This window comes from Ovis canadensis, chromosome 8 (assembly GCF_042477335.2).
Source record: "Ovis canadensis isolate MfBH-ARS-UI-01 breed Bighorn chromosome 8, ARS-UI_OviCan_v2, whole genome shotgun sequence".
Lineage (NCBI taxonomy): Eukaryota > Metazoa > Chordata > Mammalia > Artiodactyla > Bovidae > Ovis > Ovis canadensis.
The window spans coordinates 25,809,898-25,824,226 of record NC_091252.1 but is presented as its reverse complement, the minus strand read 5'-3'; the positions used below and the strand labels follow the sequence as shown (position 1 = coordinate 25,824,226).

General features: G+C 36.8%; 1 protein-coding gene across 50 annotated transcripts in view; it reads right to left on the bottom strand.

Moving 5' to 3' along the window:
• Positions 1-14,329, bottom strand: part of TRDN (triadin) — a 409,007-nt gene that overhangs the window by 229,693 nt on the left and 164,985 nt on the right. The gene's annotated exons all lie outside the window — the stretch shown is intronic.

Sequence of the window (14,329 nt, the reverse complement as noted above, 5' to 3'; positions counted from 1 at the left end):
ACATATATACAGTGTCAAATATATCTACTGGAATTTATTAATGAAAAACCTACATGTATTCAAATAAAGCAAGTTATTTCAATATGCACTTCAAATTATGGGAACTGAAATCACAGAAGCAAAGAGGAACCCTAATACATAGAAAAATCACCATTTTCTTCTTTTAACTAAAAATTCTCAAGTGATATAATAAGGCAATAAAGGAAAATTAAAATTCATAGGCCTTTTGATATTGAATAGGTACATTTTCTCCTGCCAAAATAAATGACCTGCAGTTAAGTAAATAATGGGCCAAAGGGAAAATATATTCAGTTTTATAGAAACTAAAAAGCCTCCCTCATCTCTGGGCTTATTGTGAACCATAAAAATCTCACAATTGTTCTGAGTACTTTCTTATCCCAAGTGATTTCTTTAATTAAACAAAACCATCCAGGCCATGAACTGTAAACATTAACTAATGTATGATCCCATATGAAATGCTTGCAAAATCTTTTATCATTCATTTTCATTTCATAAACTCCTGCTTGTGTCTCTTTTAAATCTAAGAATCAACACGGGCATATATATCCACTTTCTAAAATTTCACTGACAACTAGATATTATCGAATGCTAGCAGACCTGCCTGCTTACTGGAAGTCTTCCTTTTTTAGAATTTGTCAAAATTAGTTTGCTCTGGTGAATTGTGGATTAGCAGCCAGAGCTGCACACACAATACCTTCTGTGGTGGCAAGAAAGGAGGAACTCCAGGCCCTCAAGCTGAGTAGAAGAGGTTAGTTGCTACTTATTGAAGGATTTACTTTTAGCTGTTAAACGCATCCAGATGGATTACTGATCATGCCCATATGCACAAAAGCAAAGCATATTTTCATGCAGGCCATGCCATATATCTAGAAAAGTATACATCCATATTAGTACTGGTTATTTTCCTAATGAAAGCAAAGATGGAAACACAATGTAACATGGAATTTCATTTTTCAGTAAGCAAGGAAAAGGTAAGGATGGGTGGGCACATTAAAAACGGAGTGTGTTCCACATTGATTTTCCCTAGCTAATATTTATACAGTGCTTACTATACATATGCCTAGAATGTCATTGATGCTTAGAATGCAGGTATAGTTTTCATTTTGCAGTTTAAACTGAAGTGAACAGGGATTCAGGGGCTCAGCTCCTAAGAAGTGGACTCGAGGTGCTGAAACTTCCTCTCAGACTACCAAAGGCAGGTGAAGATAGTCACATGTAAAGGGCCATCACATGTAAGGATGAAGAGAGGCAGAGGAGTGGAGTTTCCACCCTGACTTTCCACCGTCTTTGTAAGCCAAAGGGATGTATACTAGGGAGTATTCTCTCCCAAATTTTGCTTGAGAGCTGTTCTTGAAAAAATGTTTCTAAAATAGGATGGTATTTTGTAGCTTTTAAAATCTACAGAGAATCTAGACTGAGGAAGGAGTCAATTAAATAACTAAAGCTTAAATACAAGTGACCATGAACATCCATGAATCAATTATTTCTAAATAATAAGGCCTTCAAAAATATCTTCAAGGGATCTTGCTTGTTCAAACTAAACTGATTTCTCTGCTGTCAAATACTTCCTTGAACAGCAGTAATGTATGATCATAGTTTTGATCAGCCATTTAGGAATTTATTTTTGAATGTATTCAATTCTTTCCACAGGGAATAGTTTATAATTTAGACTACAAAATCTTTGTATATTTTCCTGGTGGAACTCTGAAGTCATTATTTTATTTTTTAACTTAGTGAGTTAACTTATAAGATATAATAAGTTAACTTAACTTATTATATCTCAGCATATAAAAACCATTAATCTCCAACTCTGCTTGTAAGAAGTTCCCAATATCATGGCTAAAACAGATTTACAGACAGATTACTATAACATAGTGTGATGATGGGAAATAATATACACAGAGGAGATGTCACAGAATGATTCTTGCATTTAAAAGCCTGAAGAGAGTTTCCCAAGTAAAGAATAGAGGAGGAGAGGGCGGGATAGCAGACAGCGATTATCTCTAGTGAAAAAAAAAGCCTGGATGCCAAGATACATAGAACTATTAAAACAATCAAACAGGTACTTCTACAAGATAAAGTATAAAGTGCAATTTATATCAGAAATTCTCTACAACTGTAATAAACGATATCATACTCTCTAGAATGGACAACCGCATGATGGTGAGACAGTGGACCTAATAGGGAAGAAGCACCAACAGAAAAAGAAAAAAAAAAATTATTTTTTTTGCCTCTAGAGTGACAGAGGTAGGTAGTTCTGGCAGGGGAATTATTAGCTCAGGGCAAGTTTTTGTTTTGTTAAGGGTCACCAAAACAAATCAGGCATGTCATAATTGAGAATGACACCTGACTCTCTGGTACTGATTTACAGAAAAGGCCTCTTTTATGCTCAAATAATGTAAGAAAATGCTATTGAAATTACAGACTATTTTTTCTATATGAATGAATATAAAATTATATGAATATAATAATGTATGGATATATTAATAATATAATTTTATAATGAAAGAAAGCTGTTTATTATAAAGACTACATGGTTGGAATCAAATAAATATGAGAGTTTCGGCTCCATTGCCTTCTCCATTCACATAATCTGTGTGAATTTGAAAATGTCATGAAGTATCAAAGCTTCATGGCCTTTATAAAATGAGGAGAGTTTCTGTCTGCTGTTGTGAGGATTAAGAAATGAAACATCTAACACATAGTAAATACTCAAAATATTCTTTCTCCTACAATGTATTTACAATTTGTATCCCACTTAATTACACAAGAGGACTTGAAACAGACTTTTGAAGTAAGACAACAAAGACATAATAACAGATAAAATTAAACATGACAGAAATAGCAGAACTCATTTATAGGAAAGAGGCTTATCATTTTATTAGGAATATATTTCTTTGGAATTTCTGAGGATTGTTACTCTCTAAAGGAAGAATTTACGTTGTTGAAATTTACATTGGATCTCTAAAGGTGCCCTTCATTTTACAAGCTATTACCTGAAAATCCCTCTGACATTCAAACACAGTGAATTGGCTTTATTTTTGTTCCGTGAGTGATTTTGACTGGCTTATTTCCATAATACCTGAATCTCATGTTTGTAAGCTGCCAATATTTTACTGTTCTGAGTTTTTTCTCCCTCAAGTCAGTATGATTACTTTCGGTTTAGTCAAATTCCACAGGAGATGACATACAGTATGCATTCCTCCTAATGATCTAAGTTACTGATGTTTTCTTTACTTTACTAGAAATAATGAATGGAATTACTCAGAATCCCAAATCAAGAAGGAGGCTATGAGCAGAATTCAGGTAATGTGAAGGGAGAAGCAATTCACAATACTGAAGCTTGAACCTAGTTTTTTAATCAAAGGAGATTTCCTAGTTCTAAACCATCTCTAGGTAACAAAAATCTACCTCCTAAATCTTGAAACAAATATTGAGGATATTTTTCACTCTAATGCTCAATAGCTATTTTCTTTTCCCTTGGGCCCCCACTGCATTTTCAAGGAGGTACCCAGTACATCCAGGAGACTACAGACTTTGAAAGGCCTCCTGTGCCGCAAACAATGAAGTGATAGATCTCATGCCAGAGGGAGTGTCACTCCTGTAAATGACCACTGAGCTAAAATTCATTTACATCTTGAAAAAGTACAAAATGTGATTAATTACAAACACCTCTCCCAGTTCATTCTGTCAACAGTATTTAAATATTTGTGCATCTATTGTTGTTGTTTGCTAGGTTGCTAAGTCGTGTCCGACCCTTTTTCAACCCTGGAGCCTGCCAGGCTCCTCTGTTTATGGGATTTCTCAGGCAAGAAAACTGCAGGGCTTTGCCATCTCCTGCCTTCTTCAGGAGATCTTTCTGATCCAGGGATCGAACTTGTGTCTCCTGCATTGGCAGGCGGATTCTTTACCACTGAGCCACCTGGGGATCTATGATGAACATAAAATGGGAAAATTTGAAATTAGTTAAGAAAACGATTGCCAAGTAGGTTAAAGCAATAGTATTGCTTTTATTTGCTGGCACAAGTTTCCTAGACTATTTTTGTAACATACAGAATAATATTTTCAAAGTTTAGAATTGAACAAATATTAAAGTTAAATGAAAATATGGTTTATATTTTTGGCTGAGACATGTAGCAATTGTGTACCTTCAAAATGGAGGGAATGGAGCAGAGGTGTCAGTCACTCATCCCTTTTCCACCCTACTTATTAAAAAAATTAAGATATCACTCATACAATAATCCCAGACTTGGTGAATCTGCCTATGAAATGAAGAGTAAGGAATCTGAAGCTCAAGAGTTTGTATGAGGTGGACAGACCCAAGGTTTCCACTTCAGCCATAGGCATCTTTATAATTCCCACTTGTGTATTGCTAAATTCTACATATATAACTTTGCATCCCTTGTACTTGACCTTGCAAAGGATACATGTAAACAGGCAATTACCACTTAACTGAGGACTCAGATGTTTCAGGGTGAAACAAGAACAGTAGTATCTCTTCTAGCTGGGTTGTTGTGAGGGTTCCTGGGCATAACGGTACAAATAAAATCAGTGAGGGACCACAGGGAAGACAGGGAAGGGCTGTGTTGTTATGAAGTTTACATTAAAGATGAAGGGAGACAGGCAACAAACAAGCAAGACTGATAATTTCAGATCTCAGAAATGGAGGGACATCAAAACAGAGTGGTGAGGCAGACAACGACTGTGAGAAAGAGATGACACTAAATTGGTTAGAAAAGGAAGAACTGGGTTAGCACTGAGCAGAAGTCCACTAACCTATGACGCTTTGCTCAAACTGCCTCCTTTCTGTGTGTGTGCTGTCCTAGGTGGTAAGGTTTGAGGAGGAGGGCTTACTTAGTGCAAAATTCGGAAGCAGCTCTTCCCAACCAGTTAGGTGACTTGCCACTCCAGTCCAGATCTTGAGATGACAGAAGAGCAGGGGCCTTTGTGTCAGTACACAAACTGCAGGGCAACTGCACAATGTATCAGGCATCTCCGTCTCCAAATGGGAGACACAAGAAACAAGATACAAGATACCTGAATACAAAAGAAGAGGCGGGATGAAAGGATTCCTGGCGGGGAAAGGCAAGTTAAAATGCCTATGCTAGGAACAGCTTGGATTGCTTAAGGTCACTGGTGCTGGAGAGCAGCGATAGGCTCATATCAGAGCATTCTGGGCTGTTCTTATGAGTTTGGATATGTTCTATGGGTAATGGTAAACTTTTGAAGTGTTTTAGTATGACATAGAGGGTTTTAAAAACTCACTGGCTGCTGTGTGAACAAAAATAATGTTTGCAGCGGAAAAGATATGAGAAGCAGCAGAAGATCAGTTGGAAACTGTTTGAAAAACCCAGGTGAGAGATGACATGAGCTTGGTCTAGGTGTCGCAGTAGAGATGTAGTTGTTCCTGCCAAAAATGTACCTGAGTGCCTATTCAGTTCTAGGCACTTTCTCAGGATATGCAGTTATAACAGTACCAATACAGACAAAATCACCTGTTTCACAGAGCTGAGATTCTACTGGTCAGGGTGAAAAAATATCAACTAAATAAGTAAAATGAAAATAAGCATCTTATTTAAAATGTATCAAGGAAGAGTAATAAAGAGTGCTATTTAGAATAATAGATGGGACTTTTAAAGATATGGTCAATGAAAAACTTAGAAACTGTAGATAAATGGATGGATTCAGAGTGCATTTTCATACAAACTCAGTAGGATTTTTTAAAATGAATTTGATATGGTAAGTGCAGGAAAGACATCAAAGATGACTGACAATTTGGCTTGAGCATCTGGGAACAAATGAGAAATATTCAGATAAGGGCAGGAAATTTCCTGTTTACTCAGCTAGATGCTATTTATGGACTAATTGCTTAGTCATTGCTGTCACTTGAATTACATAGTTTTCCATTTTGCCAAAGGATTTATATAGAAGACATTGAGGTATAAGTCATAGTTGCTTTGTTGGATTATTCTAAAAGGACAGCATATTGGTAATTAATTTTCAAGATTTTTTTATGATTTTAGAAAACTTTTAAGCAAATGGATTATTTAGTATAATTTGGTAATGCAACCCTACTATAAGGGTGTTTAAAACACCAAAAGCTGCAACTACTTAGATCAAAGAGCATCCTCCAGGCCAAAATGTTTCTACTGGAAAGGTTCTTTGCATCCTGATAAAAAGTTTCCCTAATATTTCCATGTGCTATTACATATTTGCATATTTGCTTTGATGGAAAGCAAGGAATAGAAGTCAAATACATATTTCATAATTCCTTTGATTAAAAATGATAAAGGTAATATTAGTGTGTTTTCGTCTTCATCTCCAATTTATAAGTTAGAAATAATTCTACCATGGAAAAGCCAACTAAAAAGGGAAATGAGATTCATTCAAGATCATATTATTGTTTCATTTATTCTTATACCTGTTATATTCTGTTATGACAGAATACCTGATATCCAGGATTTAATAAAAATAGATGCATGGAATCACAATAATAGAATTTAGGGTATGGAAGAGATTTTTGAAATCAGTTATTTCAACACCCTAATGTTTCAGGTAGACAAAAATAGTCTCTAGAAGGAAAAGTGGCCTAATCAAGGTTATACTTCAAAAGTATTTAAGATAAACATTTTTCACTTCATTTTATTTAATATTTATTTTTATTTATTTAATATTTATTTAATATTTATTTGGAAGATCAAGATAAATGACAATTATTTTACCCACTGTCATAAATGACTAATAACTCTTAGAGGATCTTTAAAGATTCACTTCTAAGATTAAAAGTCTCATAGTTTTCTTCACTGGTCATATTCTACTTAACATTAATTAGATATTAAATTGATCTCAAGTACCCATCTTGGTCCCTGATCTCATTTTGACAATTCTAGATAGACTGTCAACTTGAAGGTTTTCAAAACTTGCAAAATTACTATTTCTTCACTTTTCTTAAATATTTCCTTCTAGCTATCCAAATTATATATCTGTCAACCCCAGAGTAAATCGTATTTATACATAAGATGAGGCAAAAGGCAGACAGGAAAGATGGAAAAAATAGACAAATAGGTAATATGAACTGCAAATTTTTCTTTTAGTACAAAGGTCAGAGCTGATATGAATGAGGCATATTAGATAGAGTGCAGTCTCAATTTACAAAAATAAAAACTATCTCATGTACTTAGGATACAATTATCCTACTCGCCTTGGAGTCATCCAATTAAATGCCTTTAATCTCTTCCTTGATTCCCTTCCAGCCACACCCTTCACAACTCTTATGTTCCCAGAATAACCAGTGTACACTTATCTTCTGATTCTCAATACATTTGTTTATTTACAAATCTGTGCTGGGATTTTTTGTTATTGCTATTGTTTCTGTTTTTGATCCTCATTTGACTGAGAAACTTGGGAACAGAGTCTGGAATATCCATACATATTTAGTTAAGAGAAATGAATACCTACCAGAGAAAATGATCACATGAATAAGTGAATAAATGAATGTTACTACATGCTATTCTGTTACTCTGTTTCTAGAGTGTTTGAATATGAACAAACCAAGTTAAGTTAAAGTCACTCAGTCGTGTGCGACTCTTTGTGATCCCGTGGACTGCAGTGCACCAGGCTCCTCAGTCCATGGGATTCTCCAGGCAAGAATATTGGAGTAGGTTTCCATTTCCTTCTCCAGGGGATCTTCCCGACCCAGTGATCGAACCCGGGTCTCCTGCATTGGAGGCAGACGCTTTAACCTCTGAGCCACCAGGGAATTACAGTATTTTTAGATCTCAGTAGAGTACAGAATACTTCCAACAAAACACATGGTAAAATTTATCTTTTGCTTTCTATTTTTCAGTTATTTACAGTTCCAGGCCAAAGTATTCATTTATTTCTGTCAGAACTTTTACCAATTTATTTATGAGTACCAATCTTTCCATGAAAGTGAAACTTTAATACGTTCATCCATTAGTGGGAAAAATTGAGCTTAAAGTTCAAAGATAAAGAAAACTAGCTTCATTAGCCCAATCAAGATATAACACATGCAATATATTCTGAATCTACAGTTACCCTCAAGTGCAAAATCTATGTAAATTACCCATTGTGGTATGCTTCAAGCCTAAAGAATTACACACCTACACATGTAACTCGAAAAGAATATTAGTACCAGAAGAAACTTAAGAATTTACTGAGAACCCTGAAATTCAAAGAAGCTAAACAACTTGCTACATTGACCTAAGCGACACCTAAGTACGATACATGAATGCAGATTCTCAACTCAGTGTTCTTCACAGCAGAATGTTGTCTGTTTGCATTTATTTTAGAGACAGCAACGAGGCACAAGGAACGAATAAAATAAAAGATGAAATCTAGAATAATGGTAAACAATTTCAACTCAGTACAAATGCTTTTTTGTTAGGCTTTAGAATTCTATAGCCAATGATACTCATAATAACTGAGAAAAAAATAGATCTTAAGTGCAGTATCCTATAGTTCGGCATAATGATATTTGTAATGGATATGTTAATTCTTGTTTCATTTGAAGATGATTTGAAATACAAATAGCACATGCTTTTGACCATCAGTTATGTCAACTCAATTTTCAAAGTTATAATTAATTCAAATTAGGTCTCTGAAATGCTGCTCTCCAATGTCAAACATACTTTTATCAAAATGGAATCGCCTATTCTCTAAGGAGTTGAGTGATAGAAATATAACAGTGACTTATTTTATTGGAAATCAATTTTTTCAAATATGACAAATGCTTAAAATATTATATTTATGTTTAAAACTTTAAGGTATAATTCATAGAATTAAAAAGGGATAATTTTTAAGAAAAATTACAAAACTTCAATACAATTTTGAGTTAAAAATCTCAAGTTTTATTTACTTCCCTAGGCATGGCCCTCCTCCTGGCATATGCTAACTTACTGACTAGTAAGTGATGAGCTATTATTCATTTAGTTTAACTGATCATTGCTACTAAAATAGAAGTATCAGTTCTAACAAGGCTGTTGTTTACCAACCTGGTCATTATAACATAGTATATCCCTGAATACATTATTGTTGTTGTTTAGTTGCTCAGTTGTGTCTGACTCTTTTGCCACCCCATAGACTGTAGTCAGGCTCCTCTCTCCATGGGATTTCCCAGACAAGAATATTGGAGTAGGCTGTCATTTTCTACTCTACAGAATCTTCACGACCCACAGATCAAACCCACATCTCCTGCAAGTTTCCTGAGCTGCAGGCAGATTCCTTACCACTGAGCTACCAGGGAAACCCCCTTAAAAATGAGTACATTTAATATATCATAGACCATCCCCCAAGAACAAGAAGTGCAAAAAGGCAAAATGATTGTCTGAGGAGCCCTTACAAATAGCTGAGAAAAGAAGAGAAGCTAAAGGCAAAGAAGGAAAGGAAAGATATACCCATCTGAATGCAGAATTCCAAAGAATAGCAAAGAGAAATAAGAAAGCCTTCCTCAGTGATCCATGCAAAGAAGTAAACAATAGATGTGAAAGACTAGAGATCTCTTTAAGAAAATTAGATACCAAGGGAACATTTTCATGCTGTTTATGGGGTTCTCAAGGCAAGAATACTGAAGTGGTTTGCCATTCCCTTCTTCAGTGCATCACGTGTCAGAATTCTCCACCATGACCTGTTCCTTTCGGGTGGCCCTACATGGCAAGGCTCATAGTTTCACTGAGTTAGACAAGGTTGTGGTCCCTGTGATCAGTTTGGTTTTCTATGACTGTGGTTTTTATTCTGCCTGCCCTTTGATGGATAAGGATAAGAGGCTTATGGAAGCTTCCTGATGGGAGAAACTGACTGAGGGAGAAAGGGTCTTGTTCTGATGGGCATAGCCATGCTCGGTAAATCTTTAATACAATTTTCTGTTGATGGGCAGGGCTGTGTTCCCTCCCTGTTATTTGACCTGAGGTGGAGGTTATGAAGATAATGGTGACCTCCTTCACAGGTCCCATGCACACAATGCTGCACCCAGTGCCCCTAACCCTGCAGCAGTCCACCATTGACCCACACCTCCACCAGAAACTCCTGGACACTCCCAGGCAAGTCTGGGTCAGTCTCTTGTGGGGTCACTGCTCCTTTCTCCTGGGTCCTGGAGCGCACAAGGTTCTGTTTGTGCCCTCCAAGAGTCCGTTTCCCCAGTCCTGTGTAAGTTCCAGTGGCTCTATGGTGGGGTTAATGGCGACCTCCTCCAAGAGGGCTTATGCCATACCCAGGCCTGCTGCACCCAGAGCTCCTGCCCTTGCAGCAGTCCACTGCTGGCCTGTACCTCCACAGGAGACACTCAAATGCAATTCTGGTTCAGTCTCTGTGGGGTCTCTGGGTCCTGGTGCGCACAAAGTTTGTTTGATCCTTTTGAGCATCTCTGGTGGGTATGCAGCTTGATTCTAAATGCACTTTCATCCCTGCTACAGTCTGGCTGGGGCTTCTTCTTTGCCCTTGGATGTGGGGTATCTTTTTTTGGTAAGATCTAACATTCTGCAGTTGACAGTTGTTCAGCAGCAAATTGTAGTGAAATGTGAAAGTGCTGCACTCAATATGCCAGCAAATTTGGAAAACTTAGCAGTGGCTACAGGACTGGAGAAGATCAGTTTTCCCTCCAATCCCAAAGAAAGGCAATGCCAAAGAATGTTCAAACTACCGCACAACTGCACTCACCTCACACTTTAGCAAAGTAATGCTCAAAATTCTGCAAGCCAGGCTTCAAAAGTATGTGAACCGTGAACTTCTAGATGTTGAAGCTGGATTTAGAAAAGGCAAAGAAACCAGAGATCAAATTGCCAACAGCCACTGGATCATTGAAAAAGCAAGTGAGTTCCAGAAAGACATCTACTTCTGCTTTATTGACTATGCCAAAGCCTTTCACTGTGTGGATCACAGCAAACTGTGGAAATTTCTTCAAGAGATGGGAATACCAGACATCTTACCTGCCTCCTGAGAAATTTGTATGCAGGTCAAGAAGCAACAGTTAGAACTGGACATGGAACAACAGACTGGTTCCAAATTGGGAAAGGAGTTTATATTGTCACCCTGTTATTTAACTTATATGCAGAGTCATCATGCAAAACACCAGGCTGCTGGGATCAAAACTGCCAAGAGAAGTACCAATAACCTCAGATACACAGATGATACCACCCTTATGGCAGAAAGTGAAGAGAAACTAAAGAATCTCTTGACGAAAGTGAAAGAGGAGAATGGAAAAGCTGGCTTAAAACCCAACATTCAAAAGACAAACATCATGGCATCCAGTCCCATCACTTCATGACAAACAGATGGGAAAACAATGGAAACAGTGAGACTTTATTTTCTTGGTCTCCAAAGTCACTGCAGATGGTAACTGCAGCCATGAAATTAAAAGATGCTTGCTCCTTGGAAGAAAAGCTATGACCAACATATTAAAAAGCAGAGACACCACTTTACCAACAAAGGTCAGTCTAGTCAAAGCTATGGTTTTCCAGTAGCCATGTATGGATGTGAAAACCGGACTACAAAGAAAGCTGAACACCAAAGAATTGATGCTTTTGAACTGTGGTATTGGTGAAGATTCTTGAGAATCTCTTGGACTGCAAGGAGATCAAACCAGTCCATCCTAAAGGAAATCAGTCCTGAGTATTCATTAGAAGGACTGATGCTGAAGCCGAAACTCCAATACTTGGGCCACCTGATATGAAGAACGGACTCACTGGAAAAGACCCTGATGCTGGAAAAGATTGAAGGTAGGAGGAGAAGGGGATGACAGAGGATGAAATGATTGGATGGCATCACCTTTGCAATGGGCATGAGTTTGAGCAAGCTCTGGGAGGTGGTGATGGACAGGGAAGCCTGGTGTGCTACAGTCCATTGGGTTGAAAAGAGTCAGACAAAACTGAGTGACTGAAATTACTGACTGAATATATCATAACTCTTGAGTCATAATTTAATACTTTAGGTTTTATATTCAGGTTTACTTTTCAGAGATCCAATACACTTTATTAATCTATTCAAAGACTGAAAATCAAGTCACAATAAATTACTGATAATTAGAAATGTGAGTAGCAAGTTGAGAAATTGAGAGAAAAAAGAAGGCTCCCAAAATATTTGCAAAAATTCATTTGCAAAATGCGTTAGACCAGCTTTCAAGCAGAATAACAAATTCCCTTCTTAAGAGGTAAGAGACCAGACATTTTTGTAAACTATCTGAACATGGAGAATAAATAATGTCTCCTTCTGTCTCAAATCTTTTCTGGCTTTTTGACTTGTAGATTCTACCAAAGAGGTTTCTGACAGAGAACAGCTGGCATAGTCAATTGCCAAATCAATTCCTAAACTACTAGAATCTATTATTTTCATTCTCAATAACTTCAGGACCTACCAACAACCTTAGAGACAAATCTACTCTATGTTCTCTTCTATCTCAATTTGCTGTTACTCTCACTACTAAGAATAAAATTCGCCTAAAAATCTAATGATGGAACTGGGTGATCCTTTGTCAGGACTTAGGGGCAGCTTAATAGATACCCAGGAAATTTAAAAGTAAACCATATTCTAATATTCCTCCAGTAATTTTGGTGAGAAGTCATTCATGCCTCTGACCATAGAATCACAGTTCACTCTGCTTGTACTTTCTATGCCAGATTCCTTTCACTGACAAAACCACCAAGGGCAGCTAAAAGTTATCAGCAAATTGCTTGCTTTCTTTGGCAGTTGTACTGGCAAGATTTAGGAGTATGTGTCAAGTGTAAACTATAATGGAAATAGAGATTGTGAGTTTGTTTTAAATTGTACCACTCAAATCAGAGTGAAGAAAAGGAAGGGAAAAGAAAACCTAAGACACAGTGACCCCCTTTTCAGAAAACATAATTCTCCCTACAGTGCTGGAGACAATATCTATCTGTCTCAGCAAATTCTGCAACTTCCTCTAGGTTCAATTTCCTAGTCTCCGAGGTGGGAAATGTATAACCCACCTCTGAGGGTTTAGTGTGAATTCAGTGAGATGATCCATGAGCAGCAACTCAGCACAGTGCCTGGTACACTGCTGCTGCTGCTGCTGCTAAGTCGCTTCAGTTGTGTCCGATTCTGTGCGACCCCACAGACGGCAGCTCTCAGTAAAGTGGTGAATGTTTTCCATCATCAATGTTGTCATGACCATCTCTAACAACCCTCCAAAATCTTTTAAGGGTAGACACAGAATAATGTCTGGATGACTTCCTGAGTTTTTCTCCAGCTCCAGGCAAGCCATTGTTTTCAAGCTTCACTGTATCTTTCCTTTATCCTTATCCTCAAATACAGGGAGGTACGTTTTTAAGCTATTATATCGAATTTGAAAGACAGCATAGATTCTCTTTTATACAGAGATTTCATTCAAACAGAATAGAATCAGTCTGATATCTTTCAACCACCCCCAAGTCCACGCCACACAGGACTTGGCAAAGGGAAGGGATACTGCCATTATCCTATCCTTTATATATATCTGTAGGAAAATTTCTTTCCTGTCCCCCAATATTTTCTCTGACACATGAAACCATTCCATATTTAAAAGCATTTCAAAGAAATATGAAAAGCCTAAAGAAGAACCATAGAACCAATTAATAAGGAATATCCTGGTTTTGGAATTTACCTTAGGAAGCGAAAAGAAGGGGTTAGCATTTTGTTTTAGTAAAGAGTTTTCTACTGGTTGCTTTAATAAAGATTATAAAACTCCTTATCTTTTCAACTACAAGCACATAATACAAATTTAAATATTTCAGTGCTTGTGCTTAATAGATAAAGGATAAAATGGGAACATGTTAATAATTATTATGTAATAGGATTAAAGCACAATTAAATTCACAAACACATTCTCACTTGAACGACACATTTGGAAATCATCCAACTTTTCTTCCTGTTTTAAATTGTGTATAATTGATATTGTGTCATTTAAAACAATGCACACTGCTTTTCCAGTGTCTGCCAGGAGGCTATTTATAATTTACACAAAAAATATCCCTCTGGGGTAAAAATCATTATTAATGTAATCATTGTCATGAATAACAGAAAATGGAAAAGGTTTACATCTTAGGTAACCTCCATCTAAGAGAAGATTAAATCATCAGTTTGTTTCTCACTGGATGTTTCAATATGACAATGTTGGTGCTTTTTCTATGTCTATTTTCCTCAATTTGTATCAGAAATTTCAATTATTAGAAACCCTGTCTACTAAACATGTGCCTGTTACATAAACAGTGTGAGTAGCTGCAAAAGTGGTGATTTATACATGTCAGTTTTTTCTTCAGGAGGGTACCGTATCAACCACAAAGCCATAATATTGAATAAA